Consider the following 25,673-nt stretch of genomic DNA (forward strand, 5'->3'; position numbering starts at 1 on the left):
GGGGCCAACGTAGGCCTGGCGTTCGTTCTGCGACATGGGCCATTAAAGGTCTCAGATTGGCATCCAGCTTTCTAACATCGGCATCCAGGTTTCTAACATTTGCATCCAGCCTTTTAACATTGGTATCCAGCCGTCGAACATTGGTATTACCCGGCTTTCGAACAATGACATCCAGCTTTTTGCAACATGGGCCAGTAAAGGTCTCGGACTGGCATCCAACTTTCAAACATTGGTACCCAGCTTTCGAATAAAGGTATCCAGCTTTCGAACCATGGCATCCAGTTTTTGAGCAATGGTATCCAGCTTTCGAACACCGGCACATGCAATCCCGGCTGCTGGTTACTGACCAGTATTTTCGATTTAGTCTTCGAAAGTAACCAGGCTACATGGCTGGCTTCTTGCTGGGAGTGACAAATATGTGTAGGGTAAGAAAACTAGGATGTCCTCACAATCCAACGCTCGTCTTTAGGGAAGGGCTGCCATATACAACAGAGATGAAAACCTTGCACCCTGGTTACTTTTCGTAAACATGGTACTATTCCACCTACCAGCCCGCAGTAAGGTAAGCAAGAATAGAGCCAACCAAAAGTATTTAAGAAAAGATCTTTATTCAAAGCAGCTGTGAGGCGCTTGAGGTGGTGTCCCTATAGGCAGGGGTCAGAACCTGGAGTGGGGTGCTGGGCTTGTGGTGGGGCCCTGGGCAGAACTTGTGGTGGGGTGCGGGGCAGAACTTTGGGTGGGGTACATTTATATTCATGTTTGTTGCGTGCCGATGATTCAGGTTAGACAACACAGCTCGGCAATCTACTGTAGCACGTACGGCTATGAGATCCATAAAGTGCTTAACGAAGCGGTCCTCCTGTGAACTGATCAGGTCATATCTGAAGAAATCGTTGCACTTCTGTTGCAAAAGGACTTTTCCACTGCACTCAAATTCCTTGTCCAGCTCTTGCTCGATGACCCCAAAATGCATCGAGGCTGCAAAGAGAGGCATGATGTCATGATGAACCTAAATATGGCCGTCACAGGACAAAAACAGAAATGGATTAATAACACTGAATTTTGTGAGGCACAGTCGGCGGTGAAAACATTCGACACACATTTTTACAGGATAATTTGTAACTAGCACCGCATTTTTCGCACAAAACGAAATTTATTTTGCCTTGTCCCAAATTGGTGATTTTAAGGTAATTGCGCCGTTTCGCACTCCAGTAAGATATTCAATGTGAAAAAAACAAAGTAATGCAATATTGAATGGAAGTAAATGTTTTATTTTGTTTTATTATCAGAACTACCCCAAGCAGCACGCCGATAATGGCCCTGAACTGGTCGAATACGGGGGAAAATTGGCTCCAATAAAGGGCTATAGTGGCATCTGACTGGGGCGCTACCCGACTCAATGTTTGAGCCAGTGCACCCCACCGGCTTTCCAATAAGAAGCCAGTAATGGCATACAATGTTCTGGGTTGGCTTGAATGGCATTCCTTCGCTATTCGATATTAGTCATCCAAGATTCCTCATTGGCGTATTTATCATAGGCAGCCGGCCCAACCCAGCGGCTATCCAATATTTCCCGCCCAAGGCTATCCGCTGTTTATCACAGGCGTCCAGTGACACTCGCTGGCTACCCACTATTGCCCACCCAAGATAATGCACTCGTTTTTCGCCGAAGGCATCCAGCCACTCACTGGCTACTGAATGTTTCCCACCCGAGTACGACCCACTGGTTGTTCACCGCATTGCATCCAGGTACACTGACTTGCAGTCCCTTTATTAGTTTCCCGACACTACTTACCTAGCATTATGTGCTTCGCATTGTCAAATTCATCTGTGACGAATGTTTCGTTTTTGGCAGCCATCGTCTATGCAATGAGTTTGTAAATGCCACATTCTATTGTTACATGCGCTGAAAATGACCAAACCGGCAATGAAGTGTAATGTTTGAACATTTATTAAAAACAACAAAGAGCCGCAGCTCTAGGCGGGCAGGGGAGGCTGCGTGGAAGCGATTAATTAGCCCTGTAGGGTGTCATCAGGGCTCGACCGCCTCGTCAAAGACTCCGCTGCTGTAGCAGGACCCGGGTTCGAGGGAGCGGCTGCAATGACGGCAGGCCCAGGTGCAATCCCAGGCAGCTAGCACCTCAGCCATGAGCTTTTTGCGGCCGCCTACCCCAGTGCAGAGCTGCGTACGGCTGCCTGCCGATGTGTGCCGGGACAACCTACACAGCTGTCTTCTCCTTTTCGATGATGGCAGCTGCACATACAAACAGCAAAAGAAAACGTTATTTGGAAAAATGCATTTTGGACAGTAGTAGCTAGGATAGCTAGTGCATGCAGTAAGGATGTGAAATAAAACTATCACCTGTAGCCCCTCTGCAGAGCCTTGTCAAAATAAAGGCTTTCTTGCTGAAATTGAGCTAGTCGGGAAGGCCCATAAAAGCCTTCCCTACACTAGCCGCAACCTCTGGCAGCTTGTGGACCCCTAGCTGTGAAAACAAGAATCAAATAATTGTGAATGACAATTTGAATAAAAAATAGAATAGAACTGCTCGGCTAGTTAATGACGTTAAGTCTTACAGTACAAAAAGGAAAAGGAACAAGCTTCAAGAAGCAGGGCGATCCTTCTCATTTTTGGCGAAAACATATCTGCGTGTCTCAAGCGTGTTTCAACGTGCAGCCGCTTTCTACCACCACCTAAGGGACTAGCGAAGCAGCCCGGCTTTGGAGGCAGAGGGGAAGCGTCAGAAATGAAGGAAGAGGCCAAAAAATACCCCCTTGCCAGATTGTACTGGTGTCTGGACACTAGACGCGTAAAAAAAGGACGTAAGGGAAAACAGAATAGATGCCCCAAAGAAAGGAAGGTAAGAGAAAAAAATACAAAGGGGGAACAGTAAAAAAAGAACAGACGGCAGCGGGCTGTAGCCCACGCATTCCATCTCTCTGGGAGGCAGGGACTGAACATACCGGCCGAAGGAATGGTACCCTGCTCAGTCGCCGGCGGCCGCCGGACGAAAACCGGAAGCTGCGTCGCCGCGAGCACGCTCGAAGGCGCGACGTGAATGTAGCTGCCGTCACTTAGAGAGGGATTACATCGCCGGTATGATATACTTCGCCATGTATTAACAGAATGAAAGCGAAGTCCTTTCCCTGCTGCTACTGGCTCGCATTTCAGTCCCCCTACAAGAGGGGACCGCGTTGGTCTCTGAATGTTCGGCTGAAAATAAATTATTTGTTGTGTCAATATTTTTCAAACTTTCGTTTCCTTTCAAAAGTCTGCTTCGACCGTACGACTATTGCACAAAATCTCTGCTTCGAGAGAACTTCGCCGGCATAATTTTGACAGTGGTGAAATGCATTAAATCAATGTTAAAAGCACCTAATTGGTATGCCGCTTAATTAATATTGATCAGTTAAGTTTTTAACTACTACTGTTAAGCTTCGTAATTACTGAGATGCGTGTAGCCCACCGTAAGTAGCTTCCGTGTCAGATATTGAATTTCGAAAACGCGGTTACCCTGGGCGCTCTGGCCCAACATATATTTGTCTACATCGCGCCAAATTACGTGCGCTTTCGAGAAGCTCATATAGGCAAAGCAACTTCCCCGGCCAAAATAACAATAAAAAAAAACAGCCAAAAGTTGTTCGCCTAAGCGCCGAGGGTAAGCACGCTTTGAAACTTTAAAAACTGATTTGAATATTACTGAAGGTGAGTTTACCGCCTCTCAATAATTAAGGAGCCTAGCAGTAATAGGGAAAAAGTTCATTATGCTATATTTGTTAACCAACCTGGCAGTTAGCACATCTTAACCTTGTTCTGATATGCTACATCACTGAGAATGCTGTGCCATAAAATCAGCCTTACACAAATAAAGGATCTTATCACGTGCTTTTTCAAAACCGATAAGAGAAAAAACGTCGAGGAGGATGTGCAGTCAAGGTGCAACTGCATGGCGTGAAGGAGAGCAAGTTGGCTATTGCAGGAATATTTTCTAAATAATTGCCGATTTAGATGAAGCAACTTAATGGACCAAAATACTCTAGCAGGGCAAGGGTCTTGAATGTGTTTTTGACTTGGAGCACATGCTAATTGAACAAATGGGACCATAGGTGTTGGGTGATGACTGGTAAGACACGTACAGGGGCCAAGCTATGATGAGGGAGGAAAATATTTCCACGGCGTGCTCTAGATATTTTTACACCCTGTTGCCTGTCCTGTTGTTGCCTTCTGTGAGTTCCACAGAGCTTGATCCGAGTGTACTGCCGGGTGAACCGGTGGCAAGTTCGCATGTTGAAATTGTGCAAGAGACGAGGACAACAGAGGAAGAGCTGCTAGCCTGTGCGGTGGTGCTGTTTCCTGTCGTCTTTGTTCCTAGCGTAGTTTTACCAGCTCCACAGGGCTCATTTATCAATCTGCTGTTTAAAAGTGGTGCAAGAGAAAGCCAATCGTTATTCTTCAACCAACAAACTGATGTGCCATACAACACATCCTTCTAATCAGCTTTCATAATTTGCAACGACAAATGTACTTGTTTAGTCGTACAGTTGAATAACACAAAGATTAGTTACTTGTGTCATCATCGGAACTAGAAAATTAACCATAAATTAATGCATACAGCCCTGCCTCATTAGTACAGGCCTCGTTAATATCGACTCAAATTATGGACAGTTTTCCTTGAGACAAAACTTTCAATGCACTTACGGTTCATTAACATGGAAACTCGCTGATCATAGTGGACAGAAGGAAAATGCATAGATCCCATTGTCACGTGTGTTCTTGTCACATTAATGCGCGTATTGGAAGGACTTAAAAATTTGGATTTGAGTAGATAAATCAAACACTGCTTGAATCATATACATTTCTTACACGCTGTAATTGCCCATGCTCTTTGCCCCATGGTGTGCACAGGAGTTTATGTTAGCATGTGAAGTTACAGCGATGTCTCCTGCTCACACACTTTCTGGTTGCCAAAACACTCCTTTCTCATGTCAAAATAATTGTCAGGGCTCGGCGACTCATATCCTAGCGCAAATTGCTGATTGCACAAAATGAATTAAGCTGCTTAAAAATAAAAGCACAGAGCCGCTTGCTTATAACTCAGAGACGACTTTCCGCAGCCCACAATGCTAGGTTGGCACTTTTTAAACAGAGTACACTGCAGACTAAAATAAAAATACAATGCTCCAGTTTCAGGCATGCAGGCGGGCAGGAACAGAAGCGTGGCGCCAGTGCAAAGCGGGGAATCTGCTAATGCAAGCAGCAACAACCATTTCATTCAATCTAAGGAGTAAGAGACTGGGTTCAAATTAAATGTGCTCTCTGCCTCGACAGGTAAGCGGTTACATTGATACTGCAGGTCAACGTCACCTACAGGTAAACGGGTCAACGTCGGCATTGCAGAGCCAATCACCATGCAACAGTGCTTACCACATTTCAAAGAATTGAAATAAGCGTTGTAATTGTAGCTTTGGAACATATGCAGGAATGGTGCTGTCGCGACCACACAAATTTGATTTTACAAGTGTGCCAGCAAACCTAGCCCATCACTGAGGAAGGTGCAAATATGCTCTATGTGGGAGCAAATAAATTTTTGAACGTGTAAAATGCAAGGAGAAATAAGGAAATCTGAGAAGCCTTCTGCACTGCTGACACAGCTGATTATAGGCCCACTACTGCTGTCACTCAACAGGCAAGTAATCATGCCCGTAGCAAGCACTCGCAGGAAAATGAAGGCAGCCGACAGATGTGTGCATGCGCATCGATGACATTTCCTTCTGAACTGGTGCGGCTACCCAGGAGGAGGTGCTGAAGAACTGCTCAACACCAATAAATTCGAGTTCGCGAGCAGCTATGCAACAATAGCATTGCGAGCACATCATCCGGTTTTGTACCGCTGATCTCCCGATCGAAACGGACCGTGAGCAAAATTAACGACGAACACGGAATCATAAAGTTGGCGCAGTTTCATAGCCAAGAGGTATAGTGTACATCAGTAGAAAGCATGCCATGGCCCATGAGGCGCTTCAATATCTACGCATTTTTCTCATAATAATGGAAACCAAGATCCCATTTCAACATCTTACTACCAAGCATTTGTCTAATAATGACTTAACGTACAATGACAACGTACAATAGCGTGATACTATGTTGTCACAACCTAAACCAAAATGGCAAGAGGAAGTTGTGTTCAGTCAGCCGTTCATCACGCAAATTTTTATTGCGGGCATATAGGTCAGCACAGCCGGCAGGAAATAAACAAAAAATTACTCTCCCGAAGAGTCATTTGCCCTGCACACCGATGTTTTCACATTGGTTACAGTGTGCCGCCGGCCAGTCGTAACCCGAGCACCCATCGTCACAAAATGTAGCTAATGGAGCACCAAACCGTAGAGGGATGGCGACGCAGCTGTCGTCGTGGCACAGAACAGTCCGACGGCCAAGATCGTGTCATATCGTACACACGGCAGTTTTCAAACACATACGCACACGAAGCCCGATAAGAATCGGTGATGAATACATAGCAGAAACAACGTCGTATGCCCGTTTCGGTCGCGATCACTGTAACCATCCCAACGAATGAGACTAGCCGCACAACACAACGTTCATTTCACCATTCGGAAAGTACGGCGTGCGTAGTGAGCTTTCGCAGGTGCACAGTTCGCTGCCTTGACGTCAAAGCACTCGCTCCGATCTCATTTTTTTTTCATTTTGTTCGCCCATAACCTACATGTCATTCTCAACCGTGCTCCATTGCCGATTGCATATTTTTTAGACTTCGCTAAAGCATTTGATAAGGTATGTCCCCAGCTACTACTGCTAAAATCACGCAGGACTTGATACTAAAATATTAAAATGGCTCGAGTGCTTTCTAACTTCCAGTCAACAGTTCCTCACTTCCAACGATGTTAAATCCCCCATGCATCCTGTTATCTCCGGTGTTCCTCAAGGTACAGTGCTTGGGCCTCTACTTTTTCTAATCTATATTAGTGACCTTCCCGACTGTGGGTCATCATCAATCCAACTATTTACGATGGTTGCCTTCTGTTCTATGAAATTCTGAAAATGACACACGCTCCTTCCAGGTTAACATTAAGAACATCGACCTATGGTGCAGAAAATAGCATATGACGTTAAACATAAAATGTATACTCATGCGCGTTTGCTGCTCCCCGAGTAACTTATCTACTTATCACTTAGACCGTAACCGTTTAGAAGCATTTTTACAGGCATATTTTTAGCGCAAAGGACGGGACGAGATACAGACAAGACGAGCACGGGCGCTCGTCCCGTCCTTTGCGCTAAAAATATGCCTGTAAAATCCGAACACCAACTAGCCCAACAACTCACCCTGTTGAAGTCGTTTAGAAGCAGTCCAGCCATATAAGTACCTCGCAGTCACGTCTCTTCCACTCTTTCTTGGAAAACAGAATATGTCGCCAACAAAGCTAACCGCGTGGTCGGGTACCTCAAACGCAACTTTTGTCCAGCCCCTATACTAACACGAAGCTCGTTGCTAGTTCTCTACAAAACCGTCATCGTCTCGCAATTGTAATGCACATCGGCAATATGGACCCAGGTGTCGAAATCCTTACAAACCAGAATGAAATGACCCAGGATAAATCAGCGCGCTTCGTTTTATCAAACTTTCACAGCACTGCCAGTGTATCAACCATGAAATCAAATATTGAATTACCACCGCTAGCAAGGCGCCGCAAAAATGCGCGCCTGTTCCTCTTTCAAAAAAAATATTTTATCTTGAATCACTGCACGACGAATTGCTCGCATCCCCCCCCCCCCCCCCATATATATCTCCGCACCTCGGTCACGTGCACAGAGTTGGCCTAATTTACTGTAGCACCAAAGCATTTTCAGATTCATTTATAATTCGAACATCTGTCGACTGGAACCCCTTTCCCCTCTTCATTGGGAACAATTGGACGGCTATCATTGTTTCAGTCCTCACTCTCCAATGTTATTCGGTGACGCCGTGTGTAAGAGTCAGTCGAAGTCAAATTTATTTCTCTCCGAGATGAAGAAAGGAGGACGATGGAAAAAAGCTGCACATGCGCAGCCTGACGAAGCCCGGCCCCCTTGGGTACAGTTCAGCAGCATTCAAAAATATACAGAGAGCACTCAATGCGGCAACAAGTATTGTACAGGATATATGCAAGTAAAGATAGGTTCGTTCTTCTTGGTCGTGGTGAGATTTCGTATAACTCGTATACCGGGCTCCACCACCGGGTGCCCCACCGTCCGAGACGAGACGGTATAACAGACGAGATCCGGCAAAGCTTGACTGAAGGAAGGAAAACTGAAACTTTATACAGGAATTCACATATTTACAACAGAATAAACGGCAAGCATGATTACATGGAACTGGCTAAGGGAAAATCTTCCCTCCTTGGCATCGCCAAAGATGCAAGGGATCTCAATCTAGCTCAGAACGCCTTTTCCCGGCTCCGGACCTGGTTTTAAAGACCTAGGAGACTGGCCCACCCCTTGCATCACCCAATCACAAACAACTAACACCTGATTGGTTCAAAAACTGTATGGCACGCCTTCCCGCTTCGGCAAGGTTCAAAACCCTTTCCCTAAAATGCCCAACACGAAAAGAACATCAAAATAGCTATACGAACATGGCATTCCGGGAATAGACACTCGAAATGATTGGCCCACCAGGTTTAGGTGGCACGCCCCATGCCTTCACAGTATTGCTCACACTCTCGCCCCCAGAAGAAAAAGCAAAAACAACCTCCCATTGTGCCCGCAGGCGCAATCGTTTTCCTTTGACTCTCGTCCGGCCCGCAGCTGTTCCGCACTTAGTCCTGTCATCGGACCACAGCGGGGCGCCTCTCGTGCGCATACGCGGCTTAGCTTGCCGCTGTTACGGACGAGGCGCGACAACATTCCGGGAGGGTCCAAACAACTGGGAGTCGTCTCTCGACAGATGCTTCAAGGAGGCGCCGGCGTGTCCGCGGTGCCACTAATGCACGCGGCGGCGTCAACGAGGGATCCGCATCTGTTGTTTACGGGGGTTAAAATGGACGTCCGCCGCCGGGACAATTCCCCGAAACCGACGTCCCCATTAGCTCACGGCACGGGACCCCCCCGCGAGACGCAACGACAGTGTGTCGGGTGTCGGCAAGGGCGGCGGGCCGCGGCGCCGCGAGCCATCGGCGGTGGACGCGGCTGTGTTTGTTTAAGGCGAGCAGCTAAATGCTCCCGCCTCGGAAAGAGACCCCGTTTTCCCGTAATGAAACCTTCTGCGCGAGGGCAGCGTCGGCCTTTCGGTCCCCGCGCAGCGTTGTGCAGCGCAGGTGCCTGACCTTCGAAGCCGAGTGGGCCCCCATTAGGGCTGTTCATCACTGCCGCAGAGACAGCAGGAACCATAATGTGCCGGAAGTGGCGAGAGTGTGTTGGGGACGCGTCCTGGCAGCCCACGGACTGGGCGCGTGATCGACCTCACAGTGATTCAACGCAGCTGCCCATTCGATCCCTTCACAATACATATAGACGGAAATGTCGGGGTTTTATACATAAGATGCAAAAGTAAACGGCTAACGATACAATGCACGCGATACAGGGCGTAGTTACTACAATATGCAAGCAAGAAACGACGTTCGCTGTACAGTATAAAGAAAAAGGAAAGGGATATGAATCAGACAGTTGGGCATAGCGAAAGATAAGAAATGAAAGCAGAGACAAAGGTGCGGAAACTAACAGAAAGCGGGTGCGTTACGGTCTAATTTTGTGAAAAGTGAGCGTGTAGATTCTGTGTTTGCATCAACACCAACGCGACTTGAAGCGTTCAGGAGGACGGCGATGTGAAACGATAAAGATTGATTGCCATATGTTGTGCGGCAGAACGTTCGACCCATGAATTATTTTGTCTGGTGTTGTGGTTATGACTGCGCGTGGCAAGGTTGAATAGTTGAAGAAAGAGATTCTCAGTGCGAACAGCAGTCTTGTGCTGGAAAATAAGGCGGAATGAGTATATGGTTTCAATTGGAAGTATGCGGACGTTTGATCCCGGTATGTAATATTCGTAATGGCTCTAATTGAGCGTTTTTGAAATGTTAGTTTACGAATGTTTTCTTTAGATGTGGTGGCCCATACCAGATGACAATAATTAAGTGTGGATAAAAATAAGGCGTTATATATAATTCTTTTCACTTTTGAGGTAGTATATGCCGGTTCCTGCTTAATATTCCCGCGATTCTTTTTAGTTTGCAGCAAACGTGTACAACGTGCTTATCCCAGGTTAGGTTTTCTGAAGAAAAGACCCCAAGTGATTTAACGTGCGTTTGTATTTCCATTTCATCTTTTGCTAGGAATAGCTTTTCTGCGAGAGTGACAGTGGTGTTTCTTGCGCGAAAAACTATTCCTTGCATTTTTTTGCATTAATTATCAGGGGGTTATTTTAAGATCAATGTTAAACAAACTGCAATGCTATATTTGCTGTGCGTATCAAATGATTTGAGTTATCTCCGGTAATAAAGAGCGCGGTATCATCTGCATATCCAATCCATTGCACCTGGCTAATAGTGGAAAAGATGTCATTTGTGTAGAGAACAAATAGGAGGGGACCGAGAATACTGCCTTGAGGGACACCGGAAGTAAGTTTTTTGACGCTGGAATTTTTATTATTGTGGCTAACATACTGAGCACGGTGTTGAATGTACGACGATAAGAGAGCATTAGAATTTCCCTGTATGCCATAATGCTGGGGTTTCTTTATTAACGTTTTGTGATTTACGCAATAAAATGCCTTTGAAAAATCGATATATATGCCTAGAACTAGTTGCTTATTCTCTGGGGCGTCAATAACGATTTATTTTTTCGTTAAAAGAGTTAATTCTGTGGATTTACGTTTCAGAAAACCGTGTTGGCAAGGCGAAATGAGTGAATGCTTTACTAAAAATGAATAAAGACGAATGTGCATAAAGACGAATGTGCATAATAAGACTGGGAGAATTGAAATGGGTCTAAATTATTTATATTATTTTTGTCACCTCCTTTATGTATTACAATCACCTTGGCTATTTGCCTTAGTTCTGGAAATGTATTTTGTTCAAAGACTAACTTATACATACTAGTCAACACTGGAGCGATGATATCAATAATGTACTTAATACGGGCAATTTGCATGTCATTTGCATCACGAGATTTAGAATTCTTGAGGTTATTATAGACGTAAATCCCTTTCATCAGTGGAGAAAATACCATACTTCCAGAGATATTAAGGATGCATCTATAGTGGGAGAGTAAGCTGTACCTGCGCGGTCAGTTCCCCAACGGAGACGAAATGCGTATTGAACGCATTAGATAGATCAATGCCTCTTATATCTTCATTGTTGATTTTTATGCTGGTAATGGTGAAATGACTGATTGGTTTAATGATGCTATTTAGGCGTTTCCACAAGAGTCCAGCGTTTCGGGATGCCTCATGCATATAGGTAAAAAAGTATTCTTCCTTAGCAACTTCGAGCTCTTTATTTACCTTATTTCTGTATGGTTTATACGTTTGCAATACATTTATGTCCTTGCTTTTTTACAAATTTCCAGTAAAGACGGTTTTTTATGTTAATTTTATTGAACAGATCACGTCTTACCCACGGTTTCCGTGAGTTTTTGTTCCTTCGTCGCCCTACAGATAGAAATGCTTTCGGTAAAGATCTGTAATTTGAGATTCAAGGGCTTTGTACATTTCATTGTCATCAGTGCTTGAAAGAACATGGCTCCAATCATGACACTGAACATCGGCTCGAAAAGATGCCAAGGAAGATTCGGTTATGTCTTATCTACAGATAGACGTATCGTATAGGGGCGCAGGATAATCTTTTGCATGAATGAAGGCAAAAATGGGCAAGTGATCACTGATGTCGCTAGCAAGGGCACCGCAAGAAGAAACACTTTTATTGGCATTAGTGATGAACAGGTCGAGTAGAGTTGTTGACACGGATGTGATGTGTTATAGTTCATTTATAATGTTTAAAAACCCAAGCGACTCTAAAACTGACCGGGAATCATTTTTAGCCTTAGCAGTTTTGGGTACATCAATGTTGAGGTCATCACCAAGAAAAAGGGTATTTATTTAGAGAGATAAAAACTAGAAGGCTTTCAAGAAAAAGCAGGAAATTTTTGGCGGACGATAAAGAACCGAGAAAAATCGTGAACTGTCACGCGCTGTCGCTATTTCGTAGTCGTCAGTCGTCGCAGTAAACTCAGAAACAGGGTACACGTTAAAGCTGTTTTCCATCAGCAGCATAACGCCACTACCACGCTTGAGGGGGCGGTTTAGCGCAATGTTTTGGTAGTCGTGTGACAGGAACGGGACAGAATATCATTATACCACGTTTCACATACCATAATCGCATCGAAAGAAGTGTTAGTTTCATTGATTAAATAATGAAGGTCATCGTGCTTGTTTTCTAATAAACGTGCATTAAGGTGAAGATAAGATAAAAGGCGCTTGTGATGGAAATTTCAGATTGGAAGGTTGGACTGCCATGAGGGCAGCAGAAAACTACTAAAGACTGCAGGTGCAGGACTGCGCGCCGGATTGGTAGTCTAATCATGATGTGCCGGTTTGCACAGCCATTTTTTCCAGGTCATCCAGACAGTTGATTTGAAGTACAGCCGTGTTTTTAGCTTCACGTGCAAAGATTTTTCCATCTTTCGTCCATGCAAACTTCGAGTTAACCTGCTTTTTCTTTGTGGTGGCAGCACGTAGCAGTTGCTCTTTTTGACGTGTTAGATGCTCATTAACAAAGACGGCGCTTTGGGACTGTAGCCGAGGTTGTTCGTATTTATTCGCGTTTTCCTGGCCTTTGCTAACACAATAATGCGCTTTTACCGCCGGGCAAAACGCACAATGATGCTCATTTGATCTTCTTTTGAGGTGGGTACTCTATGGCAGACATCAATGTCAGCTTTCGAGATAGGTTCGCCAACGAGTGTTCCCAGTGTGACCACAACGTCGGTTGCGCCACCGCCCTTAGGAACCCCTTTTATTTCGAGGTTATTTATTCGGGAATATTGTTCCAGTTCATCTACTCATCAAGCAAGCTTGCGGTTTTCCTCTTTCATTGCGTGATTGGTGTCTCGTAACGCTTTGACCTCCCTGATGAGTTCCTTAACATCAACTTTTGTTTCGGATATGTCACCACATGATTCGCTACAGAAGTCATCGCTTTTCTTCAGGTCCTGGAGCTCAGCCAACATTTCTTTTCGGATTTTTAAAGTTCCTGCCCGAGACTGCTGCATTCAGTACATTCTTCCGCGTCCCTATCCTTTACTCTGGTTCCTGTCATGACTCAATGGAATCAGAAGAAGCTACGCACACAGGGCAAACAGTTGTAAACACAACTTGGCTCAGCAGCATGGCGGAAAAGCATACAATATTTTAGAACATAAAAACGTGGCTTACCTGCAAAATGTAGGGAAATGAGTACATGCGCTACAGAAGCACTGCTGCCGAACGAAGCGTGGAATTCCAGAGCAGAGTATATGTGGCCTTCTCAGGCGATGCAGATGGTGTTCCGCGGGCATGCGCAGTAGCAGGGGTTGGTGATAAGCATGCTTCAGAACAGGCTGGTGCTTATCATGCTGATGAAAAGGGCCAAGCCTTGATGTGATCCTGTGCGTAGTGTAGGCTGCAAAATGCAGGAAAATGAGTACATGCGCCACAGAAGCACTGCTGCCGAACGAAGCATCGAATTCCAGAGAAGTGTATATGTGGCCTTCTCAGGCGATGCAGATGGCGTTCCGTGGGCGTGCGCAGTAGCAGGGGTTGGTGATAAGCATGCTTCAGAACAGGCTGGTGCTTATCATGCTGATGAAAAGGGCCAAGTCTTGATGTGATCCGGTGCGTAGTGTAGGCTGCAAAATGCAGGAAAATGAGTGCATGCGCCACAGAAGCACTGCTGCCGAACCAAGAGTGATTTACGCTGTATTAAATGTATTGATATTTTCGCAGTAGACGTCATTAGGACCATGTTTCTCCTTGGGTTTGTTTCTTGTTCTATTACATGCTGTGTTTCATTTTTCTTTTTCATTTTCGAAGTATTACTGAAATGACTCCCCTCCGTAATGTTCTACCCTGAGGATACGAATAAATAAATCACTTTCACTACGCGAACGCTTGTCACAGTGCTGTACAGCTCATGCGCAAACAGGAAATTTACCGTGAGCAGATGTTACTCGCCGCTGTTCGTGATTATCCTCGCAGAAATTAGGAACGCTTGCAACAGCCACAAACAGCTCCAGATAAACGCTTCGTAACACCACCACCGCGTAGGTCCTGCGTCGGTTTGTAGAGGCGCTCTGTTAACTCCATCATCTTAGTTGATTACAGAATTCAAATAAATGAACTGTGGCACACCGCTGCTGCATGCGGCGAAGTTCGTAGTCGCTCTAACCATCAAAATGTGGCCAATAAATATATGTTCCGCGGGATAGCTGCCTCCCCCTATTCCTCGCTCCCAGTTGAATCGACGGACGGCCATTTTGCCTTGGCAGAAGTGAAGAGGAGGGTTCTGAGACCTCACATAAAAAACAGCCAATAGACATCTTTAGCATACCGGAGACGAACTAGCGGAGATGTATACCGGTTTACCGGACCCCTCCTGCGCACGCGCAGTGGCATTGCTGGGGTCAGGCGAGGCCACTGCGCATGCGCAGAAGGGATCCGGTAAATAGGTATACGTCTTCACTAGTACGTCTCCGGTATGCTAAAGACGTCTATTGGCTGTGATCCAGTCACCGGCCGCAACCGCACGTCGGCACAAAAGTTGATGTTCGACTAACTTTCCCCCGGTCACCGGACCGGCCGGACGCCTATTGTCTGGCCTGTGCTTGCGGATCCGTACAAAAGATGATCGTACGACGGCCTTTAATCGCACAATACGCTCAGCATGTGTACCAGCCTTACCGCAACCTCGGGAAGCGAGAAAAATGGCAGTGGCTTAGCTCGGCTATGCCAGGTTATACGTAACGAGAAATTGATCTGTCGATACCGCCGCTGAACAGCGGCCGGACTCTTCTCGTCACCCATGCGAAACGACTGTGTTCCGGCCGCCGTGTCACCTCCGCAGTTTTATACGCAGCTGTGCATGCGCAGTTATGCGCATAGCTAGCACGCGGCATCCACGTGTGTCATGCGCGGCCCCAGTGGCGAAGGCCGGCCAGCTGCTCCTCTCTGGTTGCCGCGCATGCGCACAACCGCTCTTCCATGTGACGTCACGCGCGGCCGCGGCGGCGGCGAAGCTCTGACGGCACGTGCGGCGCACCTGCTGCTCCTCTCCGGCCACCGCTCATGCGCACAACTGGCCTTTCCGGACCACAGCGAAATGGCCGACTACTAGCCAAATGTAGCTGTCGCTACAGAAACAAAAAAAATTCCTAGCGAAGAGGAGGGAATCATAACGCAGACATATGACCTCCAATGCGAATTCATCTAAAACTCAGGTGATCAAGGAAAATTTTCCTTGTTGCGCAGGCCTGTAGTCCGGACAAGTGAGAAAAGCCGACTCGAAGAGGGCACGGCAGAGGGATGCATATCGAAACCTCTTGATAGTAAGGTCAACCGGAAATGCAATGTATTACGTAGGATGTGTTCTAAACGGTGAAATTAAAAGTGATCTCTTTTTTTAGTGATCAGGATGCATGCAGTTGCGCCCAGTAAATTTGTCGCAACATTGCCGGCCTTGTGTAAGTAACTCACTACTCATTGCTCCAGTTAAATTAGTTCGACAACCACGACTACTACGCACAGTCAGTTATTAGAGATTTATAGCATATCGTTACCGTGTTTACGTTAACGTTTACCGAGCCCGGCTAGCGACATCTGCGCATGCGCCACCACTTTCCCGTCCGCTAGCACTTTACAGAATCTCTTTCAGCGTTGCGGAGAGTTAGCGTTCGCTCCTAAACAAACATGGCGGCGCCCTGTACGGCCGCTTCGTAGGGTGCCTCGATGCCAGCGCCGCCGTTCAGGGAGGAGACAACCTCGACGGCGCCGCCATATTGAAGCACAAGGAATCGGTTGCGCTAGCGTTCGTAACGGCGCCGTTCATGCCCTCGGCGCGCTTCGATTGCTGTGACTTGAACAATCTTTTTCATCAATGTTGCACTGCGCATCTTTTTACTCATAATAGCCAATTTAACATCCGAGGGTCGAAGACGTAATTGTACGAATTAATTTTAGAGCCCCGAGTGTGTGCCGTCTGTTGGCTGTCATTTTAAAGATCCGCTGCCCAGCAGGTGCTACCGCTCCGTGCGAGTGGAAGAACTGTTTTCTTTCTGTTTCTACGTGCTTTTTGGTTTTTTCGAGTCCTTCGCATTGATAACAGCCGCTCGCGCGCGGCGGTTGGTTTCGCTTTTGTCGCGCGGGCTGTTTCCGTTTGTTGTGCTCGCAAAGACTAAACCTGTCTGCTTTTTAATCTTTCAAAGAGTAATTGCGAGTGGTTCGCCTGTTTATTGCTCACAGGGATGCAATTACATCTGTTTACAGGCCAGCGCTGGTATATACAAACGATGCCGCGCATACCAACGTTGCCACTGCGCCTGCGTTTTCTTTCTCGAGGCCCACGAAAACTGACTGCCCCTCGTTGGCGGTAGGGTAAACCACTACTGCAAGTTTTCCACTCGTTTCATTTTTCGGACGGGCGCCCAACAACCGAGCGCTCTTGCGAGCGCTCATATGCAGACTTCACTTGCGCTCGACCAGAAAAGGTTTAGTAAAAAAAACTGGTTTTGACGATGCCTATGCATGCAATTCCTATTTTGCCTGCAAAATTGGGTGATGATGGGCTAGGCTGTTGAAAATAACTGCTACCTAAAGGTTGAGCTTCATCACTGCTGCAGAAAAATATGTAACCTATCTTGTCAACCTCACCCCTTAAAGAGAGAAAAGGCTACAAAAAAAGCAAATTATTTATTTAATGTCAAGGGCAGCCAACCATGAAAAAACGCAAACTACAATGCAAGTAAATAAGACAGAGGGACAGAAAAGTGGGGTATGTACAGTGGGGTATAACCTTAAAAGCAAACCATGAAAAAAGATGCAAATCAGCAAATAAGCGAGCAAGACATAGGAGCAAAAGTTGCTATGAACACTGTGGTGTAACCTTTGCAACAAACATGAAAACAAAGCATGAAGAAAGATGCAAACTACAAAATAAGCCAGCAAGTCAGTGCTAAAAAAGCAGCTATTTACGGTGTGCTGTAGCATTTAAAGAAAAGTACTCTACGGCAAGTTCACACCAGCCACAGTCTTGCTGCCGTAACCATCGTCTGAATCATCAGGCTCGTTTAGCCAGCTGAGGTAGATACGCAGTCGCATGACAACAAAACGGCACATCAGTTTTCTCATAACGCTTGGGTGGTCAGCGCACTCACTAGGAGGCAGAGAAACTGATCGCTCAATAAGGCTCGTCATTGTATTGATTGGGTGATCCAAATGACAAATATCATTTTCCTGTGAAAATTTCTTAGACACATTCACAGGAAGAAACAAAGCGCAGTACCGTATGGCTTACATACACCAAATTTCTAGAACCTTGATTGTACTCCTTGAGCTGCATAAGAGCATGCTCATCGGAAGCCTCTTCAGCAATGAGGTTCTCAGTACAGGCAGAGCATGGTTTGTTAGTAGAGATAAAAGACTTCACCAAATACCCTGCCAAGTGAGCAATGATGTCATTTTCTACAAGAGACAATGGCTCGCCCTCTGTGCATTCATCATCGTACGAGGATTCTTGAAATTCTTTCTGCACTTCTTGAATCTCTGCAGAGAAGAAATCTACTGAGTAGTTGCTGTCGTCAGCTTCATAACCAGAGTTCTTAGGTACCTTGAGGAACTGGCTAACTGACACAATTCTGAGCGCATTTTTGACATCATATGCACTGGGCACGGGAGAAATCATCCGGATGACCGAAAACAAGTTCTCCAGACAATCTTAGGCCAATCGTCCTGTCAAGAAGAATGCGTAGCCACATTTCTTTAACAGAAATTCATGCAGTTGAAGCACTACAGCAGTGGACATTAGCACCCCTGCCTGGCATGGTTTCCAGACCTTTTTGATGTCCATGCCTAAGCTCCCAATGACTTCAACAGCGAGTTTCAGCGCTGCAATAGCCTCTTCATATTTACTTTCATTTCATCAGCTCAGAGCAACAACAGGGTGCCGTGCAGTTATGATTGTGTACCATTTGAAAATGGCTTCACAAAACCAGGCTGTTGTTTAAGCCTCGGGCGGCAGCTTCATGCGCTCTACAAAGTACCTTATAGCTGCAGCTGCTTCCCGGAATAACTGAGCAGCTACACCTACCTTCATCTTTGTGAAGTGGCCGTTGGAAATGTGCACGGTACTCAGGTTAGGTGTCACCTTCAGTTGTTCTGTGTCCATCTTTAGGACTGCTTCTATGTACTCAATCGACACATCACTGCTTCGTAAATTTTACTTTGCCACTATTTCTTCACAAGTTTCATGGGATCTTTTCGCACAAGGTGCCCTCTAATATTTTTAGTAGATGTGAAGGATCCAGCATAAAAAAAACAATGACGTGGAATTGTCACATGGGTGGGGAACAGTGCATGTAGTGACAGAGTAGCGGGAGCTTGACAGGTTGAAGCTCCGCCCCATCGCACAGTTGGAGCTCCCCATGTCGCATGTCACGCACTGCACACGCAAAGAAATGTCTGCACAAAGGTTGATTAAATGGAAGATAAAGTCTCTCAGCTTCTCTCTATTGACAAAAGCACCTGTGTAGTGAAAAGCAATCACCTGCTTCCAGCGTGTGTTTAGGCCTCCAACCATAAATACGAGTACATGGTTTGCTGCTCGGTCGGTTTCAGGGAGCGTCACCTTGCCAAGGAAGCTGTCACCACTGCGGTCAAGCTCGACACCCTTCCAAATCTCCATTTCATCGAGAAATATGACGCAGTCTTTTTCAATGTTTGACATTGCGGCCACTTTCACTTTCATCATATCTACTATATCAATCAAAACGCCCGGCTTAAATGAAAGGTGCTGCAGTCGTCTGCAGGGTGTTCTTCGTGAGGGAAGAGGGTTGCCCTGTTATAAAAGTAAGTCGCAGCCTGCAGAGCCACAAGCAAATTTGAGTTGCAGCGCTTTTTTTATGTTTTCTGCACTCCATGTACTACCTTTCCGGCTTTCTCTTCAAGGCAGCCTTCTGGTCCTCGTTCAAGAAATCTAAATTTTTGGTCAGCGCAGAAAGATCTTTTTCTAGCCGCTTTGTTTTTCTGGCAGCAGTCTTCAACTTCTTTTTTGCTATCAACAAGTTTTCATGCAAATCAGTGTTTTTCTTTTTCGAATCTTGTAGAGCCTTTCGTAACTCACATGCAGAGAGCGAGGAAATACCTTCATTGCTCTCATGCTCGACTGCACATTCTTCGAAAGAAGAGGTACTGTCTCGACTCAGTTCTGCGGAGTCTTCTTGGTCAGCGTCTGTAGCGACTGTTGAGGACGAACTGCAATGGTGCCTTCCACGCCAGCAGGTCCACTTTCGGCAGGCGGTCTCGTAGGCAGTTTCCTTCACTTAGGTTGAGCTGAATTAATAATAACAATAAAAAAGACGTCTCGATGCTTATTGCAATAACTGCAAATCGCGGATATAATTCGCCACAGTACCATTATTACTCATGTCTAAAGTCAAACAGCGTCGGCAGAGCTGTAAACAGGCGGCGTCCATCCTGTCGATTTCTCTCAAACTGGTCCTCTTCAAAGTGGACCTAAAAAATGAATAAAACACCAAATGTGATTATTCACGTTTGTTTGGACTGATGCAAAAATACTTGTAAAAATAACCATTTACTTAACATGCTAACACAAAATTTTCATAAAAAATGTTGCTGTATTACCGAACCTCACACGATTCCAAACAACGCGCAGGCTACGACGGACGCAGAGCCAGAAAGCTCAGAAAAAATTTGACCCATAATATGCGTTAGCTGCACGTTTACATGAGCACATCCTGCTTAAGCATTTAGCTCTGTCACAGAATAGTAACCACGGTCGGGTATGAACATGCAACGATAAGGTCTGCTTACGAACAGCGTAGCGCAAATATGCCCTGCGACCATAACATCGGCTACGTCGCTTTCGAATACTACGAGGAAATTATATACCAATAAAAAGAATCCTCTATGCACTTTGACATGAGAGCCGCAGTATATCTACTGAGAGCTCGGGGAAAACCGCTGGGCTTCGAGTGGCACCAGCACAACAGCCGCGCTCTCCAGACGAAGCGGTGTGTGCGCTCAGTAGCAAATAACGAGCACTTAAGTTTTATTTCGTCTATTTTTCGCTCAACACAAAAGTAACTCTGCTCTCTAAACAACAGCGACGCTAACTTTTCTGCAAAAGAAACGACAGTGATTCCCGTGAAAATATAAAACAGGTGTGCGACGTTATGATTTTTTGCTGGTGTTAAAGTATTCCGCCAATAAAAAACATCCTCGTCCGACTCTATAATCAGGGCACTACTCGCATAAAAAGCGAAGTTCAAAACGAAAAACACGCTTGCGCCCGTACGTATGCGCGTACCTATACGCTGCCTACGCAGCAGCGGCGTACACGTACACGTTTGCTTTAATTGCGAAATACGGGTCGATAAGACAACTGTTTCGCAACTCACCTCGCAGATATATGAGCTGTCAGTTGCGTTCCACCGATTCCGCTTTACTTGAGCTTCCCATTCCTTTCTCCGCTCCGAGTTCCTGGGGAAGCGAAAACAACGCAGGCGTTTACATGTTGACCCGGAGCACATTGGCACACATCAGCCCGTCATGATGGCTCAGTGGACTTGACAAGCTCATCAATCATGTGGTCGAACACTCTCAAACAAGTAAAACCACCAGCGAGTAATCCGCAGCCACTGTGCCTGGAACAACGCAAGCACAGCTGCTTGCACCGAGCAAGTGCCCGCCCGCTGTGATTCAAAATGGCGTCGCAGCGAGAAAATGCGGCGTGGGTGCGGTCAAAGGATGGCACCACCCTGAACGGCGCCGCTGGCATCGAGGCACCCTACCGCTTCGGACCAAACACAGCACCGCCGCCGCGTTCTTCGACGCCATTTCTCGCTATAAATGAAGGCATTCGCTTTTAATTGGCAAACTCTCACTCATACATTGAGGTTTGTGTAACAACTAGGCCTTGTTTTTGAGATTATTTGCCGATTTTTGAGCAGTTAAGCCTATGGGCTCCGTGCGCTGGTATGGTGGCGCCAGCAGCGACCACATCGCCAGCGCCGCCTCGTGGCATTCGCCTCGTTAACCGGACGCTCAGTCACGGCCGGTCTCTCGAAGGGAGAGCGCGGGCCCCCTCGAGACTGGCCGTAGTGGCCCTGCGCCTTCCTCCATGCCCGATGCGTTCGCGCCAGCCCGGCCGCATAGCAGACGAGCACTGACCGCGATGCCATTCTAATTCAACGCCTTCTTTGCGGATTTCAACGCAATGAAAGCTATGACGCCACCACTGCTGCATTTCGTTTCAATTGCTTTCAGGTTGGGCTGACCACCGATTCCGAGCAACCATGATTGTGTTGCAGTCCCGACGGCACTGCAATATCTGGCAACGCAGTTGAGCTTATTGAGATTAATTAAGTACCTTTACAGTTTGAGAAGCAAGGCTCTGACCCAAATAATGAAATCAGCTATGTAATTTACATCCACTGTGACATCGACTATGTGAATGGTCGGGTAGAATTGCGAAAAACGCAAACTTACTACACAGATATATCAGATGATAGTGCTCTACATCCTGCAGGATCGACACTTCTTTACTTTGTGTATTCCTCTCAGAGAAGCATAGCTCTAAGCATACAAAAAGACGATGGGTTTCTTGCTAAGTATCTTCCACGGGACTTTCATTTCAGGAATTTCATGAAAACACCAATTACATGAATTATTTTGGTCGTATTGCTCTTTTGGTAAATACTTCACTATAGAAAGGCCGCCGCGGTGGCTCAGTGGTTATGGTGCTCAGCTGCTGACCCAAATGACTTGTGTTCGATCCTGGTTGCGGCGGTCGCATTTCGGTGAAGGCAAAATTCTAGAGGCCCGCGTAGTGCGCGATGTCAGTGCACGTTAAAGAACTCCAGGTGGTTGCAATTATCTGGAACCTCCTACTATGGCGCCCCTTATAGTCTTCGTTGCATTGGGACGATAAACCGAATTAAAATCAAAAGATTAATTCCCGAAATTAAGGGTTTAGTGATGTTGTGAAATCCAAGAAATATATATATATAGAGAGAGAAATTTGAACCACTCTCTATTTTTCTTTTTATTCGTCTAGAACAGGATTTGAGATCTCATAAATGCAACAAATAAAGATACAAAATTTTAAACCACTGAAGGAAATAAAATGATGCAAATAAATACACAAAAGCTTAGGTGAAACAATGTGAAAAACGACATAAGCACTCTCAGAAGTACGACGTCGCTCCCACTGCATACACACACGCACGAAAGAAAAACTAGAAGCAAAATTGACACGCTGAACCACAGATGAGCATAACAAACGAAGACTTAAACTTCAGATGCTAGCTCCAAGAACTTCACCGTAAACCATTTCCTGTGACTGACTGAACGCATTCCTTCGCTCAACATAAAGACAAAGCAGCTCCTACCAATGATGTCACGTTCGAAACACCCCAGTCAATGTAAACCCTTTCCCAGTTCACTCTCATGAATTTAATTCCACAGTGCACTCATTTCCAGCATACCCCCTGTGCATGAGCTAGCATGCACGATGTCCAAGAAAAACGTTTAAATATATTCGGTACCCTGACTGCAGTGTTTTTATAGCTGTTATGACATTGGGTAAACACAGCAGTAGGTAGAGCACCCATAATTATCCAAGTTTGTTTTCGCCTTCGGACGAAGCACCTCACCGCTCGCCTCGCTCACTGCAAACTGAACCAGAGAGCTGCGTTGGCTGCGTCCGCCTTTCGCCACCGCTCTTAACAAGGTGGCGCCACTCGCGCGCGTCAAACTGCAGCGCACGGAGCCCATAGATCGTGTACATAGCCAAATAGCAACGCCTACACTGCAGCTTTTCAGTTTTGTGCCCGATTAAACATTTTTCTATATTTCTATGATTTTTCCTCGAAAAAAAAAACACTGGTAATTCTCTTACTTTATTCACCCGTAAATGCAGAAAATAAAAAGTTCCTCGGGCCCGGAGTTGGTGCGATTTAACTTACTGCCACTAGATGGCGCCACTGTGTTTACATCCAAACACACAAAGAAGCGACGATGCGGCACGGCAAACAGTTGTAGTTGTGCTTTTGTACAGCGCTCGCAACGCAACGTGCGCTGTGTATGCAAGCTTACTGTGGTCTACGTAGTGAAATTGTCTACTGGCCAGGGTAGGCAAAGGTGTCTAGCTACATGGGCACATTTGAAAGGCCGCTGAGTCGGCTGTTAGCTGAAGTGTAGTCGGTACATCTTTATAGGCAGAGAAAAAGATTATTAAAGTGTAGCATCTCACTTCATAGAAATGATTGCAATTTATACGTTTTTTTTCATTAAAAGCTGGGCATCTGTCACTATTATCACTCATTTTAGCCTTACGATAACTTGTTACGGGAGGGACGGTACGTTAAAACGTCTTCTCGCCTGCGCCGCGCTAACCGGAAAGTCCGGCATCCGGTAACACGGTAAACATTAACGTAAACACGGTAACGATATGCTATCACTCTCTATTAAACAGTTTTAGCTGTGAGTACGCAACGGCTTAGCGTACGCAAGGTGTTTGCGGGGACAGTAGTGCGCATGCGCAGAACGCAAGCGCTAGCCCTACGTCTTGCGTGCGCACGCTAGCCAGCGGACTTTGCGTTGCGGCGCTTCCGTTAGTTAACGTTGACAAGATGGTGGCGCCCTGCTGTTTGTTGTCTTTTCCGGAAGAGCATGTGCATTACTTCGAAAGCGTATTTTTTCGAAAAGTCACTCGCAACACGTTCGGTTTAAAACACAGAATTTATCGATGGTTCACCCGTATCGTAACATAAACTATTTGTATGACGTGGATCGAGCAGTGTAATGCACATTTGAAATCGACCACGTGAAAATACCTTCGTCAAACGCGAAGCGGGCAGTTTTGATCGTGATCGGTCAGATCCTAATCGGGCCTCAATATGCCCATCGTTTGAGCCGCATTTAGGAATAGTTGACTGCCATCGGAGCATCGTAATCAAGCTGCCCGATTGCGTTTGAGCCAGGATCAGGTGTAGTTGACTGCCATCGAAGCATCGCAATCGAGATGCCCGATTGCGTTCTAAACCTACTGTGTGCTTTTTAGGTGCCATAGAGTGCTAGGAATCGAACTGCTAAAGAGAGAAGCCTAAAATATAAACAAAAAATGTTGTTTTAGACTGCAGTACAATAAATGCTAATACGTTTCTCATATCTGGGTCAATACCGCCGACATGATGTATTTCAGAGAGTTTCAGGTGATCGGCATTGATAGGTACGTTTTTTTAGCCATAATACCAAACTGAAAGGGTTTTTTTTCTGGAAAAAGTAATATACAAGGACATTTTTGTGCCAACTTGGCAGATTTTGTTGGTTGTTTTGGACCTACTTGGTGACATCTGTTGCGCTAGGGCTGTTCTTACTCCCGATCCTTGGACCGCTATGTCAGCGATCATTTTCCATCGCGATTGAAAGCCGGATCCCGGTCGAGGGCTCGATCACAATCGAAAGTGCCCACGTGAAGGGGTATAAGAAAATCGTTGCGGATACTGCTATCTACTCAATCATTACGACAGTGTGCGATGACTGTAAAATGAAAGCTTATCACTGGCTCGTACCGTATATAGGTATGGCCTGAAAGAAAACCATAGAGAGAACCATTGACAACAGTCACTGCTTTATAGGCACAAAATCAGTTTACGTCAGCTCGCTACTGCAAGAGATTGAAGCTAAATAGAATTTTTCATGAACGATATGTTAACATGCTTGCCTGCAAGCATATTATAAATAACTGTCATCAGCGAGTTTATTTTTATTTTCTATCTTTTTTGCTGCGATATACTTCTCTTTGCCATTTGATGACTGCAACAATATTTACAGTCTGTGCACAAGCCTACATTAATATGTCACGGAGCGGGTTAAATTACGGGAGCTACTGCTACGTTTCATGGTGTGGGAACAACGGGCGAAGACAAAGGAAGCCGGGGACGAAGTTCTTCCGCATTCCTCGTGACAGCAGGTGATGTACGCCTTTTCTGTGTACTTTAAAGAAAATATAAAACAGTGCTGCCAATCTCTTGTTAGAACCGGCTTATGCGCATGCTTTTTTTAGACAGCCAATGAAGCGAATAATTACATGTTATACTGCGCCATAGTTGTTTCAGGTCGAAGGCTTGGATCGAGTGTGCCAAGAGGGCCGACCTCTTAGAAAAGTCACCGACCCAACACAAACTGGGTATTATTGTTTGTGCAATGAAAAACAGTTTTAAAATATTTATTAACAGCTGTCAGTGTAGGACTGGCCTAGAATGTTTTGTGCTCTATGTAGCTCTTCTCTGAGGCAGGATTAATTCATCTGCACCTGCAGCCTGATACTGCCAAGATATCAATTATTGGGTGAACTTATATGATTTTTTTTTTCACTGAGAAAACTTGCATCTTCTTGAAGCATGGAAC

The 25,673-nt window shown here is 45.8% G+C and overlaps 1 long non-coding RNA gene across 1 annotated transcript; it reads right to left on the bottom strand.

Moving 5' to 3' along the window:
• Positions 1–1,952: 1,952 nt before the first annotated feature.
• LOC144115865 (uncharacterized) lies at positions 1,953–20,961 on the bottom strand. Its single transcript, XR_013311588.1, has 4 exons — positions 20,660–20,961; positions 19,384–19,754; positions 2,363–2,486; positions 1,953–2,254 (listed from the first exon to the last, which is right to left on the bottom strand). It is a non-coding gene; the product is annotated as an uncharacterized LOC144115865 (long non-coding RNA).
• Positions 20,962–25,673: the final 4,712 nt, after the last annotated feature.

The sequence above is a fragment of the Amblyomma americanum genome, chromosome 1, assembly GCF_052857255.1.
Source record: "Amblyomma americanum isolate KBUSLIRL-KWMA chromosome 1, ASM5285725v1, whole genome shotgun sequence".
In the NCBI taxonomy this organism is placed as follows: Eukaryota; Metazoa; Arthropoda; class Arachnida; order Ixodida; family Ixodidae; genus Amblyomma; species Amblyomma americanum.